Genomic DNA, 26,535 nt, shown 5'->3' on the forward strand with positions numbered 1-26,535 from the left:
ACATAATAATTTTCATCGCGTAAACATTGAACGTATAATCACACTGTGTGTTTTACTGCTACATATCATGCAAGCATAATGAATGCTTCAAATCATGTAAATTTCAGCTAGGTCTAGCAAATTTTTGCCAGCCAATGGATATGAAAGGTTGTCGTAAAACTATTTAGTTTTCCGGAAAACTGCTTTTTCAACAGAAAACATTTAGTTTTGTTTATTTTGTGTAATGCGATCTTATACAAATGCATTGAAGCAGTGTTGCTAACTTTTTTATTAGGGAATTAAAATCTACACTCATAAAATGTAAGCCATTTTCCATCAAACATTGATGAAAAATTTATCAAAACTGATAGTTCAGTAGTAAAAATTATTGCTAAAGAAGATTGTTTTAAGCTCAATCGTTCAAGCCACTTTGTTAAATTGGTTGCTCCGCTTATATAAATACATAGATCTATGACATACGAACCAAATAAATTGTGCGTGATACACAAATAACCATCCCAAGTAAACTTGGTTTACCTTTGATCCTTAATATCTGAAATTGCTCGTTAGTAAAATCAATGAAGCAGAAAAAAATGAACTCTTCTGGTTGAATTACTCAAGCTTGCTGCCAATTTGCACAAACACCACAACGACCACTAGATTAACCGATCAATATAAGCTCAATCGCAATCCGCGGACTGGTTCTTTGGATGTCCTGTTCCCAAAAACGACCCTCTCTCAGTTCTTTAGTTCTTTACCAGCACACACCGCAACGGACACGATCCTATTTGCCAGCCAGCCAATCCAGCATCACCGATCGTAAGCACCTCAAGCAAAGAACTCCCGCTTGCAGCGTCAGAGTCTTTTTCTCTTTCGCACTGGCCCCGATGTTGGTGCTCTTCAGTACCGCCGATTGAAGCATTCTCTCATTTGGCAACGAGGCACCGACGGAGCTGGACGTGTATTTTGCCGTAGTCGAAAGGAGTCGCGTTTCGCGTGCTTTGTTGCTTCCCCGCGTTCTGGTGCACTCCGGGAGACCGACCACTCCAGGTATTCAGTTAGGCCAATTCCGGCCATTGAGCTTACGGAGTTTGGCGTTTATCTGTTGCTATATCGGTTTCAGAGCTATTTCAGATAGCACACCAGCTGTTGCGTACGAGATCTTCTATCGTTGGACGTTTATCTGCAAATCTTGTAATGAGTTGAGTTTCATTTTCACTAGTTTGCTAGTTAACGGATTATAGAGTGCTGAGTGTTTCGAATTTGACACGGCCAAGGAAGTAAACCGTTTGGAGAGAAACGTAGAAATTGCTTGTGATCTGAGGTTGAAATTGGAAAGATATTGCAGTTCTTTCTTTTTGACAGCACAATCGGATGAGGAGTGTGCGCGAAACGAAGTGAAATATAGTGATTTTTTTTCGGTTGGATAGCTGGCTTTAAAAAAGTTACGTGCTGCAGACCAGTCATAAGTTGTTGAACTCATCTGACGTGCAGTACCTTGATTCATAGTGTTCGATTCTTAAGCCTTCGGCGCACGGCTAATGATAAGCTCCAACAGTTCAAGATTGCCAAACAAATGTAGTTGTGTTGTGCTGCAATTGCAGAGTGTGGACAACGAAGGAGCGCAAAATCAGTGAATTATTCAATCATCATAAAACGCAAACCTCTCAAGGGTATCTAAGTGAATCATAGTTATCCGACAATCAGTGTTCCGTTTTGCAATTGTTCAATTAACCGTGACTAAATAGCAACTAAAAGAAGTCACAATTCGAGTTGGGTGGAGGCTTGCAGTTTTACAGGAAAGGAGGAAAAGTGTCTTACGATTCGGTAGTGGTTTGTGATGTGGAGCAGAGCGAGGAAAAAGGAGTTTCACTTTGATTATTTTAAATTCATTGAATTATATATACCTACACACGAAGAGTTTTCACCAGCTTCTCTCGCGTTCATGTCCCGGTATTTTCAAAAGTGCTAGAGCATTGTAAACCGAGGAAAGTAAAGGAAAAGGCGGTGGAAAAACACAACGACTGTGTTTGCGTTTAGTTTATATAAACTCGAGCTTTATTTTGGACAAGTCATAGCGCTCGAAGTGTTGGATAATACCTGGTCTCGCTGACTGACTGCAGCCCGCGCTCAGGTGTATGTCAACGGGAATCTGACGCGGTCGGCCATCAAGCGCAAATTGGTAAGTTTTAGTTTTCTTCGCCTTCAATTATGGGCCTAATGGAAGCAGGCCGCACTGGGGAGGGGGAGGGCGTGTAGACGACCGCATCGATACTACTTCGCATTGCAAATGGTTTCTTATGGTTTTGAATTTATCTCTGGTGGTGGCCAGTTTGCGGTATGCAGTTTTCAATTGTATGCTGATTGGCCAGCGGAAACCCGGTCGATGGAAAACTTTTCACCAATGAAAGTTGAACATTTTCTGTTGAACAACTATTAACTTGGAAAGCGTGCAATCGGGAAAAGGATGACAGAAGTAATATGAACTACGCAATAGTTTAATTGTTGATGTAACTTGATTACATAGATTTACTAATTGGCATCACGAATTATCCTCGTAATTATGTTTGTTATTGGGTTTCATTAAAACCCCAGGTTGGAAAGCTGTATACTTAGGCCGCCTGGGTTGATAAGCTAGTTGTCGTAGGTTCGAATCCCGGCCAGAAAGTTGTTGTTGTTATTAGTTTATCAAGACCCTTTAAACGCAAAGCGTTTCTTCGAGTCCTAACCAGGAAGTATTCTAACTATCAGTACTAGGTGAAAATTAACTTTCTTGAGAATAAAAGGAATGTTTCGTATTTTTTATTCTACTTTGTTCAATTTTGTTCAATACAGATTTCAACGTCCGTAAAGTAGTTTTCCGAAATATTTGCAAAATACTTTTCCACGGCGACGATAATCTCCTCGCGTGAGGTACATATTTTTCTTCGTACTCCAAAGGAAAAAGGTGGGGGGGAAGCATTTGGAGCCATTGATTTGAGCTATTAATGCGATGCTTTTGTGAGTCGGCGCAAACGTTCAGAGAGATAACATCTAATTTTTATCACCGCATATATTTTATTTTTGTAACATTATTCATTGGTGTTTATCGATCTCGTATGAATTATCACAGATGTATAAAAAATGGTTATAACGTGAAATTCTCGAATGTATGTGGATGCCCATAAAGGACCGTTAGCATCATCAGTTAACAATTTTGTCATTAGTCTTGCGTTTGAGAATGACCTCAGCAACAATTCCTTGGGAATTCTAAAAATCGGTGGGTCCGATTGAGTTGGTGTTTTCGGCAATGTTTTAGGTAGTTAACTATCGAGACCATAACGAAACTACGGTGTTTTAAAAATTACAAATAGATTACCTCAAAACAGGTATTTTTTTTGTTTTCTTCATTTTATGGTATGTTGTAAATGACAAGTAAATTGCACTCAGGATCGAGATGAAGATATAATTGAAAACAAGTAAGTGAATTTTTGAAAATTGTTGAAATATATTTTGAAATAACGTTTCATCTAATTTCAAGAAAGCACACGATGACCCAAAAATATGATTTTCCGTTATATCGGTACCCAGTTTCCGGTTCCGGAAGTACTGGAAATAGTGGTCAAAAACTCACTTCATTTTCTCAAAGATGTTTAAACCGATTTTAATAAACTTAAGTTTAAATTAAAGGTCTCACGGTCTAATAGATTGCAGTGAAATTACTTTATATAATTAGCACACTAATTTTTTTATATGATGACTACTGATGAAGTTTATTGTAATGTAGCTCAAGATGGATGAACAATAGACCAACCAGTTATACTCTTTTAAATATAGCATTTTTTTTTTTAAATTGTGAAAGAACGCAAAATTTTCAATCGGAATCGGGACCGTTCTCAAGATACCCCGAAATTTAATTTAACGCTTTTGAAATCTATAACTTTTGGTCGATTTTGAATGTTTCTCAAGTCTTGTTAACAAAGAAACATTTTTTTCTGAAAGAGTAGATAACGTTTTAATGCAAATTCGGCAGTAAAATTCTATATGGTTGTGTAAAATTTTATACATTGTAATAAATTTAATTACTTTTTCTATTTTTTCGAAGTGAGTTTTCTAAGACAACATTTTATCGATGATAGAGTTGGTTTTTATGACTTTGCTCATAACTAGTATAACTTAGTCCATGGTGGATAAAAAAGCAAAAAATATGAATAAAAAACGTTACAAGTTTACCAAATAATAATATCACGAATTGATATCAATGAATTTTTGAATTGGTAATGAATCGAATTTATAAAAAATATGATGATCAAGTAGAACTAAAAATTTGAGCATTAGGAGAGTAACGTTCTTGTTCGTGGTATGATAGAAACGTAACTAATGGTTGTCCCAACTACTCATGTTGGTATATATATATATATATATATATATATATATATATATATATATATATATATATATATATATATATATATATATATATATATATATATATATATATATATATATACAGTACTGGTACTGCAAAGACACAAGCAAGTGAGAAAGAAGTGAACAATAAAGTACAAAATAATATTTTCTACAAGAGACAAAAATGCTATTGTTTTCAGACTGTTCGTACAAGCATCTTTCTTCTTCATCAACACTATAGAGAGAAGTTCGATTGTTTGTTTGAATACAGCACTAATCGCAATTTTTAAAATAATTAAAAAATAAATTTTGTTTCGGTACATTTCAGTCCTGCCACGAAAAGCATACGAACGTCAATACTTGAAGAAAACATCGGATATGACAACTGGGGAACGTTAGTCTCTTGCTGTTAAATTTTTTTACTTTCGATCTAAATTTCATCTTTCTTTATCTAAACTCGATTCATAGCCATTTCGCAAATTGATTGTTATTAATTCATGATTTTATTATTTTGTTACCTTTAAATATTTTATGTCCTTATTTTGTTATTATCAACTCCATCATCGACGGAATATTGCTTGAGGAGATTCTTTTCGGAAAAGTTAAAAACTGATGAAATTTCTTTCAATGTATATTATTTTACACGACCTACGAAATACGACAAGCATAAAAGTTTAAAAAATATTAACTCTTTCAGGAAAAACGGATTTAAGTTAACAAGACACGAGATGGATTCGAAAACGACCCAATAGTTTTTCCAGTAATCGTTCATTAAAATTTGCTGTATCTTGAGAATGATAACATTTTGAGTTCTTTCTCAAACCTAGGAAAACATCAATAAAAAATATTTGAATAGGTTTCGAAATTTAGTAAGAAATATACAATATATCAAAAACAAAAAAAAAATAAATAAAAATACCGTTTTTGAGAAAATAGATTTTTAGGTCCCAATAGTGACCTAAAACATTTCCTGGAAACATTAAATCAATCTAGCGAACTGTTTATTAAATAAAGCATTTGTAAAAATGTGCTGAGGCCCTTTCCAAAAGTAAGGCTGGACTTAAAGCGACAAAATGATTATGCAAATTGTTTTTCTTGGGTGTGAAGAATACTTATGAAAAATTTCAGCCAAATTAAAGAATACGAAAATCAAATTTAAGAAAAAATCTGGGACCGCCGGTGGAACTGCTATATTATACCATATTTATTTTGCTATTCACATCAAGTTTGTCAATGTTCAGAACTGACTGCAGATGCTAAAGGTGAAAAGTTTGTCATATTGAACTGATTATCATCATTAAGTAATCGCAACTTACTTCAAACATATATTTGATCACAACTATGTTTTTAGCTGTTAGTTGAAAATAAGTTTATTTGCTATTGCGAAACCATTATAAACAAGCAAGCGTAGGTGGTTTAATATTGCGGTAACATGGTTAAAATTAGATTATTACAATTAGATTATTACGAAATTGCAATACAAACAATTTTTTTTTATAAGCTAGCGATGAATAGGTGCTTTGAATGCTTCAATTTTTTAATGGTGTCCCAGGAAGCGTATGTGACAGAAGTAAAACAAAAAGGTTTCACTTTTTAAACATGTTCTTTGAAAAAACCCTTCCTCATCCACCTAATGGTAATTATATGCCTTTCTCTTTCTTCAAAAAAGTCTCATGAAAATATTTTTTATCTTTTTATTAAATAATTTCTAACACTAATTTGGGCTCATTTTTGGCATCAATTGATTAATATTGATTCGAGTAATTCACAAAGCATGCTTCAGTGTTTATGTCCCATACTCGGCATTATTTCTCAAACCAAGCGCTTGGCATTTGCGTTGCCTATTTGTATGAGAAGAGTGATGCTAATCTAAAAAAAATATTCCTTATTGATATACGTTCTGATTTTTTAAATGAAAATTCGGTATGTTAAGATATATAAAAAATATGCAATATTCAATATAAATAATATACTGTCTTCTAGTAGTGCTGGTGTCAACGAAACTTTCTAATTGTCACCACTTTATTACTTACGAACAAAAAGTCGAACCGAATGCACTGATTTTTATTTTTTGAGCCTTTGCAACTTACAGTTTCAACAGATTATATGAACGAATATTAAACATTTTCAATTTAATCACTTTGTTCATACAATTTTATGTACATGACTTGAAGATAACATGATGCTCATTCATTAACACGTATTTCACTATGGAGAATCAAGTTGATTTTAAGACCAAAATTCAAACGCATTCAATTCACTGGGTTCTAGTTTTGGTTAAACACGTTTTGTTAATTGCAATATCTCTAACGGCTATCAGTTCTGTGCATAGCACTACTTTATATCAATCGTTTCTTCTTGTAACACCAGAGTAGTAAAGATGTAGATAATTCATCATCACATTAATATTCTGACAATTAGTGTTATGATAAACATTCATTTACTATCATTCAGAAGTTACTCTTCACGAGTTTTACAAACGTATAATAAGCGAATTTCGTTTGCATGAAAATGTTTAAGAAACGCGTTTGAATTTCAACTAAAGTTATGGTTGATTTTCCATTGCGATTTTTGTTTTGCTTTGTGCTGTTTTTGACATTAGACAGCATTAAAAACAACATATTTTTCGACTACTTCTATATGTGCAAATCAAATAGCAAATTGGTTGAATCAACTAGTTATAAGTTCAAACAACAACTGCAAAAATCAAAAATTGCGAGATCGTAATTTTTTGATTGGAGGGTTTTCCGTAAAGCTTTTTGAAATCGGGTAAGCCATCTCTGAGAAAATTACGGTTTAAAAAAATTTGTTAAAAGGTACACATACACACACATGCATACACACAAAGATATTTTCCGATTTCGTCGAGCTGAGTCGATTGGTATATGACACTATTGGTCTCCAAGGCTTTTTATTCCGACAACCTTCTCTAATTGAAAATGGCTTCTACAAAAAAAAGAGTGAGTATGATTTACGCAAATTGAAGCAAATATATTATATAACAAAAAGAATCATTCTTGCGATTCACGAGAGACATCACAGTAACACTGCGGTAGCCTAAAAGGTTACTAATAGACTACAATTTTTTTTACACCTATGAGCTGTAACCATCGTACGTGATTTTTGGACATCCTTGTAAATCGTTGGTAACCTACACCGAGCTAAATTTTCATTTTCGCATTATATGATATTCTAATGATTTTTCACTATTAGCATTTCCAATGATAGCTACAAAGTGTATTAAACATCATGTCAAAAATATAAGATAATCTTATGAAACATGAAACTCTTCGTAACGTTATTTTTACAAGATTTTCATATAACGAATGAAATTTCCAGTCTGAGTCAAATTTATTGGCACGCCTTTTCGACGTAGCCAACTTTCGACGTGGATTATCTCATCAAGAGTGTGTCGATGAACTTAGTTTTTTGTATGGCGATGAAGCACCATAATAAACACTGTATATCGCTGGTATAGTGAATTCAATCGTGGTCGTAGTTCGGTCGCTAACGAATTTCGTGAAGGCCGTCCAAAATCAGTTGTTCTGCCAGAAACCATCGATGCTGTGCTTGAACTGACAATGCAAGATTGTCATGTGACATACCGTGAAGTAGAGGCATCCTTGTGCATTAGTTCCACACTCGTGCATTTTATATTGAATGAACACCGCGCTGTAAAAAAGGTTTGTTCCTGTTGGATCCCACGCAATTTGACAATCACTCAAAAAGAGGTTCGTGTTGATTGGTGCAAGGAAATGTTAAAAAAAATACGATCGCGGTGCATCACTAGAATATATAAGAATATTATTTCTTTTGCAAATCATTCAATTTCACCGTACACGAAACTCATCTTTTCCCATAGCTTGACAAAAACTAGAATTCGTCTGACGCGATCAGCTGTTATTCAAACACTAGTGGATAGATTGTCATGAAATTTTGTATTCGGCCATCTAGAGGCTTGTTCTCAAGAAAAATATCCACGGTTCAAAATTATTCACGTATTTTCTGTAAGAGACCCGGGACTTTTCACTCCATGTAGTGCACAGAATTTTGAACGGTTTGATATTTTGATTGTCGTATTGTTTACAAGCGATATTTTATTTCATCAGAAAGAAACAACACTTAAAATATAGAAAAGTCCACATCTCTATATGGGCATTATGCTCAATTAGTTTAACGTGCAACTATTGAACGGCAATGAATTAAAAACATTTTCCGTAACGCGATATTATAACTGTGATGTCATTCTCGATTCGTATTGGATTCCTTAGAGTGATCAATATGATAAATAATATATTTGATAAAAGTCTTGAAATCTGCAATTGTCGCCTTTTACGACATGGAAGCAGAAACCCAGTGGATCTTTTCTTGGCTATTGTTTCCGCCGGAATCCCCATGGCCTCTAGACTGGTCCTGCCCGGCGAATGATAATAAGTACTATCGGTGGTGGTGTCTCGTGACAAAATTGACTAGTTGTGCACTGCTTGTGTAGTATGATAGCAGATGTAACAGTTCGTTGTAAGTGTAAACTAAAGATTGAGGAATGGAGATTCACTTGTGTTTTTCAGTACAATTAGATAACGATATACTTTCGGATGAGATTTTTGATTAAACAAACAAATTTTATAGCTCAGCTGAGTAATTCTATCTCTTCTTGAATCTGTGCAGTAACTCATGTGCACGGAAAAGACACTAACACAGTGACAATAGATACTTATGTCTGATGTATATGAGATGCGTGTAAATACACGCAATTTCGGTGCGATCCAACCTGCTTTCATCGAATAAATAAAGATTGCAAAAGAATAGCGGTGGACGGGGTAAAGTGCACCGCCTAAGGAAATGTAGCTATATCTTAACTATAGAGAATAACACGGAAGAGTTTCATACATGACTATCTTCCGTAATCATTATTTCTCTAAATTACGTACAAATACTCGCTGAATACATTGAAAAATATATGAAATATCTTATTCTCTAAAACCCTTAAAAATTGTCTATTGAAATACGTCCGATCGTGGAAAACATGAAAAATATACATTTTAAATTACGCGAAGTGACGATTATCTAAACATAGAGGCAGGATGATCTTAAATAACGGGTAAATCCGTTAAGGATTAAGGCTCATGACAACCATGGGGCAATATGGACCCTCATAAAGCTTCTTCTTCTTATTTAAAGAAAGCTTTCGACTTTTCGTTGATAAAATATTTGTCAGGTGAAAGATTGTTCACTATTATTCAATAAATTGATAACTTATGGATAATTTTTGTAAGCGAATTCGTAAACATTTTGCCTACCACAATTCGGGTTGTTTTGCCTCAAAAATATGAGACGATAAATTTGACGATTTTTCTAGAAAATTGAAAATACATCGTCTGTATTAAAACTAATTTTAGAAACCCGAATGATTGGCAAAGAAGTTCACTGGTTACAAAATTAAAATCGTCTTCCTCACCCTACAAAATTACTATGGAACGAACATCAAAAATTACTTATAACAGAGACATACATCTTTTTTTTTAAGTTTTCCAGATGTGATTGAATCATCGCTACCAAAATTGTATAGTAATCTGTTGTTATGACGGACTTTCAGTTTCATTAAAATTTCAGTTAAAAAAATTGGTAGCTTTTGAGCAAAGCAAAAGGTGCATTATGCCTCGGGGGTGCGTTTTACCCCATCTTCCCCTAATTGAATTTGGATCGTGTTGGGGACGCAGTTCATTCCTTCAATTCGACCGGTTGTGCAAGGCACGAAGTGTACATGAGGACGAGACGCCACTGAGTACTATTAATCTCGCAGTAAACCCTTACCCACTTTTTTATTTAAAAGGTATTTTTATTCAAGCCTATTTGCGTACAAGCTTTACGTGGCCGAATTAGCCGATTTTTTAAATAATGTATTTTTTTAAGTGGATCTCGTTGTCACTCTTTTTCTAGGAGGAGAGGAACTTCCATTTCCCTCCTGCGAGGGTTGAGGGGCACTTTGTTCGTGACTCGTATCGTTATCCATTGCCGCATCGGTGGTTTTGTTGTTGATTTCCGTCTTCTTTTCGTTTTCCTTGATGTTCGCAGTCTTGAGCTCGTTGCTAGTTGCTGCCTTGTTGTACATTGGTTGCAGTTGCTGGTTGGTTTGATGGTGAAACAGGAGTACTGCGCTCACTAATTTTCATTGTTGAACGGTTGACCTTGTCTTTGGTTGAAGATGTCCTTTTCGCAGTTTCGGTGCAAGGTCTACCGTAGTGTGCAGGTTGTTCACAAAACTGACATGTAATCAGCTGATTTTCATAGGTAATCAGCGTTTTACACGGATGTGTCCCACCTTGACCAGAAATGATGTAAGATGGAATTGCTTTACGTAGATGCATACGTACCACTCGCACGCCATTCCGGATACCGGGGAAAAAATTCCGCCATACTTCCCTTTCGTTGAAAAGGATTTCACCGTACCCCGACATATTCTCCCGAACGTACTGATCGGTGACCTGCGGGGGGAGGTCATGCACGCGTACTTCTATGGCATTGTCCACCATGTGCACAGGGATTTTGTTTTTAATGTTATCACACTCAACACTGTACACCTCGTTGTTAACCGAAGCGAATGCAATTGCATCGCTTTCACGTTTAAACATAATGTACACGCAGTTAGACGCCTTGTTGAATTGAATCTCAGTTACATTATTAGCGTCTAGATGCATTCGTTCTTTAAGTAAGATTTCAATTTCATTTGATGCTAGTCTAACTTTGCAGCGCTTGAAATCTATACAAATTGAATTTGGTCTTGTAGGCCAAGATTCCGACTTTGTTAAATCGTATTTGACCATTCCGTACACTCTATTGTTCACTGTACTGTATTGTCTTTGTTTCTGTTGTTTCGACCGTATATGACTTGCGACCGTAAATGATTTTCGACTGCGTCGTGTGAGATGCGAGCACGAACTGAACCCTTACCCACTTTTCTCTTATTTACATTGTTGTTGGTGCCAAAGTAGCAACAAATTTACTTAAAAATACGTTATTTTTATGTTGTTTGAAGAACCGTTATTTCAGTATAACTTTGAAACGAAACAACAACTAGTTTCAATTGATCGAGTAACAATCACTTGATTTTTTTGTTGCAAACTGTACCAAAATAAGCTACCGTAATAAAAATGTTACTTGGGACGAAGTTGTGTTAGCTCTATTAGAGCCACCCGATGAATATGTGTTTCCTTACAATAACAGCATAGAGCTGAGCGACTTCAAATATGCAATACAAAATTTAGTTAGTAAAAGAAAGGAAAATTACAAATATCGAAACATTTCCAATAATAGCATTGCTGACGAACCGCCATATAAAAATTAATATCATATTAAGCGAACAGCCGAAGAATTTAATTTGTATTTAAGTTCAAGCGTTTGAATTTCAATCGAGTAAAGATTTATTCTATATGCTACATACATGTTATACTTCTTTTTGATTATATTTATTATAGTGATGTGCGGGAGTTGTACCCAGATTGACAGCCTTAAGGACATTGATTAACTCGTCTCGCTATACCCGTCCCGAACTTCTTAGTGTAAAAACTCAACAGTTTACATTATCATGGTCCCGAAGATTCGACACATATACTGCACTTAGAAAATTTCCATATTACATTCGTACTCTCCGAGGCTGGGATGTAACATTTTCACGGTATCACTCGCGATATTGCATAACAACGCAAACGGCACTGCCGGTGCCATAACAATTAGTGAAAGGGTTGGCAAACCATCCATTTGTCGTGCATTTCATGCCATCACACTGCAAAGCGCAACCATTTTCCACATCGATCTTGGACAACAATTTATGCACTATCACGAAAATGTGAACCAACGTCGACCTCCGGCAATGTGCGATGAAAAGCTCCAAACAGCATCGAACTGCAGCAGCTGGAGCAATCGAAGTCGAAAATAACGTGAGGCATTATTTGCACACAAAACGATTACGCATTAATAAAACGACACGACACTTTTCTGCTGAAACGCATTTGTCGCGAATAGCACGAACTGTGGCTGGTACCCAACGAGCATTGAGCCCACCTTCAAGCCACCATCCATCCCAGTTCTGCTCAGGGTGGATTTGGTGCAGCGCGACTGTGCCGATGTCAGCGTCATCGTTTAGTTACCAGCAACCTTGAGATGAGCTTTTTTTCTGTAATTATGAGAAACGACAGTTGTTATATAACTTTTCGCTCGTTTTCAGACTAACCCAAATAGTACTGACTGAGTTTAAGTCAACGTCACCCAAGACACTCAGTGCACTCTATCTATAGGTACATACCTATAGCAGTTCATTGCAGCTGGCTAGACTGATGCAAACATTGCGTGGCAAGAACCAAACTGATTTCATATCGTACTTCCTCGCACAATATTGCACGCAATGCATGCACCGAAACGGGAACTGTGGGAGTACCATTAAGAGTTCAACAGTTAACTGATTATTGTGATGTTGTAAGATTTCGAGTGCCCGCTATGCGCTTCTCATAATGCTCTTAATGTATAACAATTGAAGTGAAGTTTTTTTATTGATTAGAATACAGGAACAGCTCTTTCTCTTAAATCACTTAATTGTGATTATTATTTACGATGTTTTATAGTCGTGTGACAGATAACCAGAGAAAAAGAATTCGATGCTCGAGTAATCTTGGAGTAACCCCAGATTAAATAAAGTTATGTTTAGCAATGTTGGTGAATGATAATTGATTGCCAAAATTATATAGCGAATGCCGTAGCTTCCCATGCACCACTGCTCAGATCATTTGTAGTAGATCAAGAAAGTTTGGACATCTTTGGATTACTTCATCGCTGGCCGATCTCATGGCAGTGTTATTCAACGGCTCCATCAAAGCGACTTTCGTTTCTATTGTCCACTGCGGCTCTGAGAATTTCGAAATAATTTATTTAATTCTCAATTGATGAAAGGCTTAAGGATGACCTCGACACAGTGCTTAATCATTATTTTGCGTTCTTCATCGTTCCTTGGATTTAACCGCAGATCATCAGATCGGTTGTGCACATATATCTTCTAGATGGTGAAGCGGCTTTGCAAAAAAATACCACTTCTATTGCGGCAACACCAGAATCATTCAAGATTCCAATGGAAAAGATAGGCACACGCGCTCACAGTCGACCTGCATACCGACTACCCGCACCCGCATGATGTTTTATTGCAACTATCTACCAACAGTCAAGCTCGGAACAGTGCAATCATTGGCGAAAATCCTCGGTCGTCCTGTCTTTAGCAGTAGATTGATGGATCATCCCTCGCCATATTCGCATTGCACAAGTTCTGACTGTAGATAACGATGATTGTGCGATCGTGGTGAAGTGGACGAACCCGAGAACGATTCCATCAGGTCAGGAGATGGTTTCGCACAATCAACTACTAGCAGCGGACGGGATGATGGTCAATTCAGACTGCCCGCCCCAGACGGCCATGTCATTATTTTCAACATAATAGACGGTAGAATTATCGCACTTGTTGAAACGGTTCATTCCTTTTGTAATTATCGCACATTATTATGAGAAAAAGGTTGTGGGAAGAGATTTCTTCGTCTACGATCTTTGTTGTTCGCTGTGGTCAGAGAAGACGGTAATTCAGCGCCGACGCGCAGGGTGTGCTAATGCAACTGTTTCCAAACATTTTGAGCAATGAGCTCCCATCGTAGCATAAACGCCAACGAATAATCAACTGGAAACATCGTTTAGAAGATTGCTGGTTAATTTTGTTATTGTTGATGATGATGTTATGCGTCGTTTAAATAACAATTAATACTTTCACATTATTATTTCAAATGAGCTTAGCATGAAGATTAGAACTGATGTTTCAATCGGATTTTGGATGTTGTGTAATCAGACAAATGACTAGCCATCATTTTCATTTTCGAAATTCATTTAATTTTTGTCCGACGGTCTTGTATTGTGTACATAAACTTATTTTTTCGAGTATAACGACGCATACATGAAAAGTAAGGGCTGTTCACTTACGTTAAGCAATCGACACGCCTAAACCTGTACATATCTGTACTAAAGTCCCTGTTATAGTTAGAGTCACGCGGTGAAAAAATTCTTCAATTTGGGGCCCCGGCCACCGCACGATCTTTCTGTTATTTGCTTTGGCAACCAGGCTAACCTGGTGAACTTCAAATGATTCATGGTTTGAAATTTAAAAACTTGAATTCGTACCGATACTTGGATTGATTTTCTAGAAGAGTGAAAATATAATGAAGTGTGCTGCTAAATTTTGATTCAACGTTTACCGTTGTTCGTTTTTTTTTTTTTTCAATTTCCTTAAAATATAAACCTAAGACCTGTTCTAATCCACCTAGTGGTGTAATGATGCCTTTCTCATATCAATCATACTATCATATATAATACTTTGGTATTCTTCAGAATAATTTTCTTCGATTCTTGAGAATATAACCGTTTGGCCGTCTACTGACAAAAACTATCAATTAGAAAAGATTTGAGGTCGATTTAGATTTTTTTTTACGTTTTTTGTCCTTCTCAGTGATGGTTTAAAATTGTTAACACACTTTACCCTATATTTCCGGATCCGGAGGTTGGATCCAAATGAAATTCAGGACCTAAGGAGTTTTCATTTGAATCTAAGTTTGTAAAAATCGGTTTAGCCATCTCCGAATAAGATTAGTGCACTTATTTGCACATTTTTTGCACATTTTACCCCATAACTTCGGAACCGGAAGTCGGATCCTAATTATATTCAGAAATTTTGTATGGGACCACAAGACCTTTCATTTGAATTTAAATTTGTGAAAATCGGCTCAGCCATTTTCAGCCATGACACTTGACCCTCCGGGCCTCGGTTCAAAAGTAGGTCTTCACAGTGATTGCATAACCTTTCTGTATGAGAACTATCATTTGCGGATGATTTCAAACTCTACCATCTGATCAAAGAACAACAAGATGCACAATTTTTGCAAGCTCAGTTGAATACATTCGTGGAATAGTGTCACTCCAACAAGATGAAATTAAGCGGCGGGTAGGGTCTAACACTTTTGAAAAATCATTTATTTTCTTTGTATTTTCTGATAGTAAAACATTTCAAGAATATTCTGTTAAATTTTGAAGCTTGTCGGAACAAAACTCAGAAAGTTATGGGCCTTTATCTTTGCCGATCTCATACTACGAAGAAATAAGAGCTGCGCACACAGGCCCAAGATTTCTGCTTTGATTGACTTGAAAACGACAAAACATTCTCAAAATGTTTCAATTTTACAAAATACAAAAGAAAAAATATGGCTTTTTGAGAATGTTAGAGCCTACGTGCTCCCTTGAGTAATAAATTGTTTCCTTAGATTTTAAAGACAATAAACTTAAAACGCGTTTTTCTCGCAAGCAAGTTTTGAAAGTCCGTGTCCATCGTCATTCAAAAACTACTGCACCAATTTTTTTCAAATTTTGCACACACTTTCTACATATAAAAAACCAGACCCCAACGTTTTCCTTTTCGTTGTTTGTTACTATGGGAAGGTTTTACAGCTACAAAATGACCGATTTTTTCGTGAAAAATCGTACTTTTGAATTTAAACAACCACCAAAAATTCAAAAAATTCAAAAAAATCAAACAGAAACGTTGAGGTCTAGAAAAATTTCTACTCTAACTATGCTGCATTCATTTATTCACTTCTGATTAGTCTACGCTGAGATACAGTGGACATCGCAAATCATGATTTTTAAGAAGCGTTCTCAAAAATACCTCTTCACCGACTAATTTCTCAATATTTTTCCATGAAAAAATTACAAAATGTTGTTCGAATGATGCTTTTTATTATACAAAATATTTGAATTTATTTTGTTGAACGATAGTTATGAAAAAAATTCGCAAAACTGATGTTTTTTTCATCATTCAGCTGTAGCTTTAACTGTTAGTTTTAAACGTAAATATATGTTGGATCATTGTAATCTGTTGATACAAAAGATGAGGAGGTTTTATGCCTGCTGGAGAGAGAGATTGCTATATTTCATCTCCATCGGACTTGAGAAATGTTAAAAGTAAATAGGTGAAATTTTGTAAACTTAATTCCGGCTTAGTTTTCAGTTTAGTAAACTTAAATTTGGACTGCACTTTAATTATGAACTTTGTTTATATGTTGTTTCCGAAGGAGGAAAATTAATGTTGGTTCCAGGAGCTACGTGTTTGCGAATCTGTTCCGAATTTAAGCGCTACAGAAAACAACGACGAGGTTCGTGTTTATACGATGAACTTTAAAATTCCATTTACTGTAAAGATCACAGTTTGTTCACTTGTAATGAAGGTGTTTTTGTCAAAGAACAAATAGCAGTACATTCTAATCGGTATTATTCTTCAGATAAAATGTTAATCGTGTATGTCAAGCTGATTTCATCTCGATATCGAGGGTTTCAAAGCAAAATTGAAGGTTATCACTATAAAGGGTGATTTTTTGCTGTTATCTTTTTGGCAACTTTTTTTGTTTCAATTATAGAGATTTTAACCGTAAGGTCATTCGCCATTTCGGGCCAAAAAAGCTTTCTAACTCTATGTGCGGGGTTGTGGATCGAACCCAAGTGGGCTGCGTGAAAGGCATCGACTAACCCATCACGCTAAACCCGTAACCTTTTCGGCAACACTGTTTTTGGCATACCACACGTGAATCGTGTCTTGTGTCATTGTCAAACTTGTTCAGTTTGGTCTATCTCATAGGGTGCTGGCAAAGTTGGAGAAAGCTCCACTTTTTATCGACAAATTTTTTTCAACGACGAAGCTCATTTCTGGTTGAATAGATACGTTAACAAGCAAAATTGCCGCATCTGGAGTGACGACCAGCCAGAAGCATTGCAAGAACTACCAATGCATTGGGCCCGTCAATTGGCCGCCTAGATAATGTGATATAACGCCTTTGGACTATTTTTTGTGGGGCCATGTTAAAGTTCATGTCTACAAGGATAAACCAGCAACGATTGACGCACTGGAAGCCAATGTTGAAGAATTTATTCATGAAATAGCGGCCGAACTGTTGGAGAGAGTGTGACCCTTTAGAAATTTAAATCATGTTTTTGGTGTAGTATACAGGTACCTTGATCAATGTTAATTGATTATCAAAACAAACAAATTCAAATTAATTTAACCTTTATTACACAACATAATTTCTTCAACATTTCATTAATCAAATTCATTGGCAATTTTTCTATCTGCAATAACAATACTCCTCTTGAGTTGTTCAGCAACATATTTTTTTTACTTTTCTCGTTTCATTAAACTTTTGACGCTTTTGGTTTCCTCTCCGCGCGTCTCTTATTATAACAGTGTTTCTCATCTGTACCATCAATATTTGTGCAGTTACTTCAGGTGTTATTTTGATTCAGTACTTATATGCCTATCTGTACGTACTGTAAACAATGTCCACAATAATCGTTGTTCGCTTCAGCCTTAGTGCTTTTACCATTCGGGAATAAAACGAATTGGTAATAAATATTGTCAATCTACTTCCAAATAGCTAATAACATAACTAAAAAATGTATATTATTTTTGTCGAAAAACATAACCTTTTGCAGAGAAAATCATGAAAACACATCATAACAACTAATTGAGAGCCGCTGTCGGTGAACAGTTTATCTCACGTGTTGGGACCGGCAATTGGCCGCCTAATACCGGCCTATATGTTGGAGAGGGTGTGCCAAAATTGGACCTTGCGCATGGTCCATCAAAAGCGGAGCTGCGGCAAACATTTACATGAAATCATCTTCAAACATTAAATTAAATTGATCGTTCTATCGATTCCAATAGAGATTTCATTAATTTTCTCAAATTATATGCTTTTTTTGAGAACCAAATCCCATACCTCCTTAAAAATCATCCTTTAGAAATTTAAACCACATTTTTGGTTTAAGTACGAAGTCTGTTCAAAAAGTTCCCGAAATTTTTTAATTGCGCGCGTCTGGAGAGTCCGGTGGTCAACATTTTTTTTTATTGTGTTGGTACATATGTCCCTAATGTATGGTGAAATTTTCAGCTGTATTCATTGTTTACATTCTGTCTTGTAGCGGCTGGTTTAGACGTGTTTTTTTTAGCTCGGCGATTTTTGTTAGTTTAAACAATGGAAGAATTGAAGAGTCAAAGAATTTGTATTAAATTTTGCGTGAAAAATGAAATAAAGTGTAACCAAGTGTGCGAAATGTTACAGAGAGCCTACGGTGAGTCTGCTATGAAAAAAACAAGTGTTTACGAATGGTATAAGCGTTTCCAAGATGGCCGCTAAGACGTTGAAGACGACGAACGCTCCGATCGACCCAGCACGTCAATAATCGATGAAAATGTGGGAAAAGTGGAAAAAATGATTATGGATGATCGCCGAATCACTATTACTATTAGAGAAGTTGCTGATGAAGTTGGCATATCAGTTGGCTCATGCCATCATATTTTTTCAAATGTTTTGGGCATGAAACGAGTGGCAGCAAATTTCGTTCCAAAAGTGCTGAATTTTGATAAAAAAAAAACAAACGCATTACCATCGCTCAGGAGCTGTTAAACGACGTCAACGACGATCCAAATTTACTTGAAAGGGTTATAACTTGTGATGAAACATAGGTGTACGGTTATGATGTCGAAACAAAAGCACAATCGTTCACGTGGAAGCACCCAACGTCACCAAGACAAAAATCGCCGAGCTCAAAAAAACACGTCTACACCAGCCGCTACAAGACAGAATGTAAACAATGAATACAGCTGAAAATTTCACCATACATTAGGGACATATGTACCAACACAATAAAAAAAATGTTGACCACCGGACTCTCCAGACGCGCGCAATTAAAAAATTCCGGGAACTTTTTGAACAGACCTCGTATACACGTACATTGATCAATGTTACTTGACGTCAAAGGAAAAAATTTGATTCAATTTTCCCCTTTTAAACAAAACTATTTTTCTAGCTTCAATAACAATACTCCCCTTGAATTATTCAGTAACAAACAATGTTTATTAACTTTGCTCGTTTAATTCAACGTTTGACGGTTCGTTGAATACAATCGAAAGAAAATACACAGATACAAATATATTGTGAATTTACATCTATTTTCATGCGCATATTTGAAGCAGGTAATTGAATGGAAAGTTACTTTATAATTCTTCATTCCAATGTACTTTGAAAGCAATACTAAGCATTTTTCAAACATGCAGTCTTGCTTATTGAAAAATCAATTCATTCCAATTTAATTTTACATCATGGTTTTAAATCAGATTCATACTATTGATTTACGTTTCGTGTAAATTTTATGTGCAGTTATCTGATGATTCATTGTCATCATCTCAATCGGTTTTGCCTTTTCGGTAGAAAGGTAATAGAATCGCTGGCACAACCGACTTTCCAAAGCCTGGTATTATATACCATTCGATTCAGCTCGACGTGATCGGTGTATGTGTCGCTGTGTAAGTACACCGTTCGAAGATTTTTCTCTCCTTTCAATTCTTCGGAGGTGGCCAAACCGATCTCAACAAACTTAAGCTCGTTTGAAAGCTACTACTGGGCCATAGACCCAGTTCGAAGAACAAATGGCTGTTACTTCCGGTTTCAGAAATAAAATGGTATAAGTGACGTAACCGACAAAACGCATATTTTATCTCTTCACACATTTTACTCGGAGCTGGCTGAACCGATTTCAACAAACTTAGGCTCATTTGATAGCTGTTACTGAGTCATTGAGCAAGTTTGCAGATGAATTCGCTGTCACAACCTGTAAAGGTGTAATGGTATATGTAAGTGACGTAACCAACAAAACGCACATTTTTTCTTTCTGCTCAATTTTCTCGGAGATGATCGAACCGATTAGTTTTGATTAGTTTTACCAAGATTTTCACAAATTTTCTATATATCAGAGATGGTAAACCAATTTTTCATTCTAAAACACAGATTTTTTTAGCAGCCCTAATACGGACACATTCATAAACGAAATAAAATGTGTGTGAATTAAAATCAAGGAACGATGTATAAATTTGCACTGGTGGCCGTTTTTGATTTGGTTGGTTGTTTTCTCACGAAATTCAGTGTGCCGGCCGGGATTCATGTACCAAATATGGCTCGGAGTTTTATTGCCGAGTAACTATGTGGTGCTTTCGTATACGCAGTTTAAACTTACAAGTTATCATTATAAATATGAAAGAAATCCTTTTGCTGGCCGATTACAACTGGATGTGATTCGACAGCTGATCCTGTAACGACAGACATTTTTCTTCTTCACAACTTCCTGTCTTTCCAAACAAAATTGACTCACACCTAGAAAAATCTCACCACCAGTGTAAATTTATGCATTGTGCAGTTAAGGATAGGGTATTCGAAATAAAAATGTGCACGAGGTGCGGTATAGGACTGGTTTACCATATTCACCAATTTTCCTGTGAAAGCACTGATGTTTGAGTTCTTTTTGCAACATAGATTTTAAATATATTAGAAAAAAACACAGATTTTTTGTTTATTTTGTGCACAAATTGTATAATGGTAAATGATAAATTAAGTACAGATTTTAGGTGCCAGCTCTGGATAAATAAGCATTTGGGAAAAGCATGTGAGATTATACTACACCCTAGTTGAACATAAATCAAAATTGAGTGAAACGCCACTCAATTTCACAAAAAATGCACTTGACTTGACCTATCTACTCATTTTTAGTTAAGGAATGAATCTGTCAAAATTTTAGTATTTATTGATCAAAATAAGAAATTTCTTTCTTTAAATTTGAGTGAGTTTAACTAAAATTTTAAGTACCGTGCACTTGAAATAAAGAAATTCTTTTTCGTTTGTGTTTATATACATGGAATCCCTAGTTAAAATCATTCTTCTTTCTTTTAAATGGAAGGCGTAAAAAAAGATTCAAATTCGTTTCATTTTTACCGGCTTGGAATCAAAATTAAACGGTTTTGATACCCTTATTGATCTCACTTAGCATAATTGAAACCATAACATTTATATTGATTGATGATTCATAGTTCCAAAAAAGCTGACCTACAAACGACAATAAAAAACTATATATTATTGCATTCTTAATTCGAATAGAATATTCCGAGAACGAAAACGCACTGAACTGCAAGTATTTTGTTCACTCAAATGTTCGAAAACTCAACGCCTAGGCTGCAGACAGAGTGACCGCGAGAAGCTGAGCCGAGCGGCAAACGTACTTACAGTAAAACAGAGGGATCCTGTCAGAGTAAAAGCTGAGCAGATTTATCGCTTGTACTCTGACAGGGTCCCTTTGATTTACTGCAAGTATGTTTCCCGTTTCTGGTCTGCTAATGTCAGTCAACGGCTCGACTCAACTTCTCGCGCCCACTCTGTCTGCGGCCTTACTCTAATGTATGATTAAATACGAGAAAACTCATGGCTTGAGTAAGTTTTACTCAAACATATATACACAAATTTTGACATATTGTTCCAATTTATGAATTTGATTAATCGCAACTCAAACCATGAGTTATTTCCAAAGAGCGAGTAGAGAAAATCAATTAAAGTTTCATAGCCTTCAAATTAATCAACCAAGTAAAAATCGATTCCGTTAAATGCGAAGGAAAGAAGAATCATTTTTGATTTATTTCGTTGAGGATGTTTTAGGAAACAGTAGTGCGTAAAAAATTATGATTTACAAGTTTAGTTTAGTATACTAAATGTTTACATCCTCTTATAAACAGAAATTCTAAGCTCTGTCTAAAAAACAAATTATTAATCTATAAACAAACTTTCAGACCAGCCATCCTTTATGCAGTACCAATTTGGTCAAGTTGTTGTTCCACCAGGAAGAAAACGCTTCAAAGGATTCAGAATAAAATTCTGAAAATGATCTTGAAGCGTCCTCCCTGGTTTAGTACAAATGAGTTACACAGATTCACAAATATAGAACCATGAGATGTAATGTCACATAATATTATAAGCAAATTCCGACAAAAATCGATGTTAGTTAGTATATAAGTTCCTTTTCCCCATTACACAATTCAAGTAGGTTTAGAATTTTCCCTACATAAATATCACAGAATTGCGGAAGCAAATGATGTCTTCATGGTAATAACCAAATTATGTATATAATAGGGCTGAAAAGTCACCACTTGTGGCTAAACACCCAATTTAAATTTTAATAATTTAATTTTAACTCATATTCCAATAAATAGTTATTGAAAAAAAATTCGCATCGCTTTCTCTCTGGCTTCACCCTCGCAGTTAGCTCGCACGCGCGCCTCGACGCTTCGCGTTACGCAACCTTAGGTTGCTGTCAGACTGAAAGCGTAACGCGAAGCGTTGAGGAGCGCGTGCGAGCTAGTTGCATTTGATCAAAGTAAACCTATCAGAGTGAATGCGATGCGAAAACAGTACATCGCATTGAATCGCTTCGCTTCGATCCGCGATCTGATTTAAAACCATGATTGATGTAAAATTACATTAAAATTCATTTAGTTTTTCATTGAACAAGACTGTATGTTTACAAACCGCTTCGTTTTGTAATGTACATTTCCATTCAATTGCCTGCTCCAAATATGTGCATGAAAATAAATGTAAAATCACAAAATATTTTTATCTGTGTACGGAAGACCCCTCGACAACGCTTACATAGCAAATATTATAATTTGATCTTCACAAATAAAAATATTTTGTGAATTTACATTCATTTTCATGCACATATTTAGAGCAGGCAATTGAATGAACAGTTACATTACAAAACTAAGCGGTTTGTAAATATACAGATGAACTAAATGAATCTTAATGTGATTTTACATCAATCATGGTTTTAAATCAGATTTTCAGATGCATAAGTATAGAACAGAAACATTCTTTCCGGATCAAGTGTCGATCAAAGAGAATAGCTTGTACCAGCTATTTATTGAGTGCCCGTTTAGCTTGGCAGATGGTTAAGTGTAATTTGTTCGAATTTGAAATTGAATTGGGCTCAGCTCAAGGTTATATTTCTCAGTAAAGAAATTCGTGTGAATCGATTAGAAATACTGAACAAGATTTTTCTTTTTTTTTTTATTTTCTCCTATGGAAATAGGTTTTTTAGATACCCTTCATAAAAAAGTATCAATTGAATCTCCGATATTCACCGTAGATTTCGATCTTTCTGTGGTTGTCGTCTCGTATTTGTCTTTTGATGATATTCGACGAAGCAGTTTACTATTATTTACCACAAAATATAATTTATGTCACTCATATTTTGTTGAAGGAACATCCAAAATTTCAGAAAAACGAAAGAACGATTCAACAGAGCTAGTTTTTTTTGGTAGAACTGTAAAGTTCAGAACGGTTTTTTAAAACGGTTATAATCGCTTTCAATGCATTCACTTCCAAACGTGCCAAAGGCTTAAAATTTTGTATTTATTTTGTCGTGAATTCGACTTAATTTACTATTGGCGTCTGTTCAAAATTTACCCTCTGAGAGAGTGGTAAGTTTTTGATCATGAATATCTCTTGTTGGATCTAACGTATTAACATAATTATTGCTACATGCTATCGGATATATAATCATCAATTCAAAACCTTTTCAGTTTTATGACACAATCATAAATAATTCAAAATTGAAGTGTTTTCGGAAATGACGCCGACGGCTTTTATGCTGTAAGCGACATTGCGTTTCTGCGTTAGATTTTCAATCCTAATTTTGAAAGCTATGGCATAGCTCAGTGTAGAAGGATTTATGTGATCTAACTAGCAATTTATTTCTAATTTTTTAACTTGAACACGTACCTTATGATCAAAAAAGAACCAGAATCTTCATTTAAAAATTCCCGCGCTTGTTCAATCGGTAAACTTTTATTCTCTCAACGTTTGCAACACTTTTATACACATACACAGTTTTTGTTTGGCGTCTATACAAAGAAGTTGAAAAATTTTCGTGTGGCGATTTTTATAATGGATGAAAATTTAGAACAGTGCATCATAACTGGTGATGAGGTGTGGATCTATGAATATGACGTCGAAACCGCACAACAATCGACCGAATGGCGCTTCGAAGGCGAGCCGTTGTTCTAAATTTTCATCCATTATAAAAATCGCCACACGAAAATTTTTCAACTTCTTTGTATAGACGCCAAACAAAAACTAATCGTACGATATGCATCAAAATTTGACAGAATGTGTATAAAAGTGTTGCCAACGTTGAGTGAATAAAAGTTCACCGATTGGACAAGCGCGGGAATTTTGAAATGAAAATTCCGGTTCTTTTTTGATCATAAGGTTTTGCTTGCAATAAAATTGAAGAGCTTCAATAGTACACCATTGAAAAAACTTGTCTGATTTGACCCATGTCATGCCAAACAGAACAAACAAACGTTTTGTGGAAGAGAACAAAATATCTGCGGCTGCATCGTTATAAAAGATGAACATTCAACTTTTTCCCATTATTTTCTGTGCAACCGTTGTCGAAAATAAACATACAGGAGAGCAATACCGAAAACTTTACTCTTTTGGAATGAAGCCAGCAGCATAATTGTACCGAAGAACTGTCGCAACAGGACACACAGCAAAATCAAATTAAAGGCCTGCTAACCCTATTGGTATAAAGGAACTTTGGGAGAACACTTTTTAACAGCGACTTGCATTTCCAGTGTGTGCAGCAGTCGGCAGAGTCAGGAGCTTAAGTCAGAATTCATAGTGAGTTACAAATGCACCTACTGATTCGGCATGCAATCGATTGTTTCATCTTATGTAGAATCCAATTGGAAATCACCATGAATTTCGAATCAAATTTCGGACCAGTTTACCGAGTGTACACGTCAAGAGCCATCTCAGTTCTGCCTAGATGCAGATTCCATAGATCATGGTGATTCACGGCATTTTTCAATCCCACAGATTATCATAAAAAATATTTGAATTTTCTCACCAATTCGGATTCTTCAAAATGGAAGCCGTCACTAACACATTCAATTACGACGGGTAACACTCACACGCGAAGCGAAAATTAAAGTATTGATGTGGAACACATTTCTTGTACTGATATGGGTGTCGTTTCAAATCTACGATAAAATCTTTGAACCTGTCTTAATAAGGAGCAGGGACAGGGATGCGCATCGAATGCTCTCAGAAACTTACGGCGATGCTGCTCTAAGTAAAAGAACGTGTCGGGAGTGGTTTCAACGTTTTAAAAATGGTGATTTCGATGTCGAAAACAAACATGGTGGTGGAAGAGAAAAAACCTTCAAAGATGAACAACTAGGAGCATTGCTTGATGAAGATTCGTGCCAAACATAAGAAGAGCTTGCCGAATCGTTGGGAGTGGGTCAGCAAGCCATTTCAAAACATCTCAAGGCCCTGGACATGATTCAGAAAGAAGGAAACTGGATGCCATACGAGTTGAAACCGAGGGACATCAAGGCCTCACGTCGCAAAAGTGGTCAAAAAGTACCTGGAAACGCTGAAATGGGAAGTCTTGCCCCACTCGCCGTATTCCCCAGATGTCGCCCCTTCTGACTTCCACCTATTCCGTTCGATGGCACACGGTCTGGCAGATCAACATTTTCAATCCTTCGAAGAATTGGAAAAATGGATTGCTTCATGGATAGCGTCAAAAGAGGACTCCTTTTTTCGAGCCGGGATCCGAAAATGTCCGGAAAGATGGGAGAAAGTTGTCACCAGCGTCGGTCAATACTTTAAATAATACATCTGTAAGCACTTTTCCGCAATAAAGCTTTTAATTTTAAAAAAAAAACAGCGGAAACAAAGTTGTACACCTGATAAAATCAGTATAATTCGCAAATTAAGACTGACGAAACTTGGTGCCCTCTGAAACAATATCTTCATTGACGTATTAGACGAAAATTGGAAGCTATCCTGCACAGAAAAAATTATGAATTTTACAGGTGACATAATTTTACAATTCATAACTACTTAACTTCTCAAATGGCGCAATGTTTCGTTTATACAGAATTTTACAGGCTCCGAGTGTAATTTGCACTCGGCTACCAAGTACCACTGTTTGGATTTATATGTATCAATTTTTTTATATCATTTGTTTTACCCCGGCTTTAACCATTACGTATCAATTATTCATTAAGCTGATATTTGCTTCTGTGGCTTAGTCGATTAACTGGCGTGCATTGCGATCTAATGTTTCTCCGATTAAGTCGCGCTGTTCATGTCGATCTTTTGATTTTTATTCCATTCGATTTCAAGGCATGTAATTTTCAAATCACAC

At 35.9% G+C, this 26,535-nt stretch overlaps 2 protein-coding genes across 3 annotated transcripts in view; one reads left to right on the plus strand and one right to left on the minus strand.

The window, feature by feature from the left end:
• The window catches only part of LOC131427429 (acetylcholinesterase), a 217,780-nt gene extending 205,424 nt beyond the window's left edge, over window positions 1–12,356 (minus strand). Inside the window, exon 1 of the mRNA XM_058590607.1 lies at window positions 11,810–12,356. The gene's annotated coding sequence lies outside the window, so the exon portion shown is untranslated. The remainder of the gene's footprint in view (window positions 1–11,809) is intronic.
• LOC131427427 (uncharacterized) overlaps window positions 761–26,535 on the plus strand; it is a 215,491-nt gene continuing 189,716 nt past the window's right edge. Inside the window, exon 1 of one of the 2 annotated variants that reach the window (XM_058590598.1) lies at window positions 761–2,161. The gene's annotated coding sequence lies outside the window, so the exon portion shown is untranslated. The remainder of the gene's footprint in view (window positions 2,162–26,535) is intronic. The other variant, XM_058590599.1, reaches the window with a different exon arrangement.

This window comes from Malaya genurostris, chromosome 2 (assembly GCF_030247185.1).
Source record: "Malaya genurostris strain Urasoe2022 chromosome 2, Malgen_1.1, whole genome shotgun sequence".
Lineage (NCBI taxonomy): Eukaryota > Metazoa > Arthropoda > Insecta > Diptera > Culicidae > Malaya > Malaya genurostris.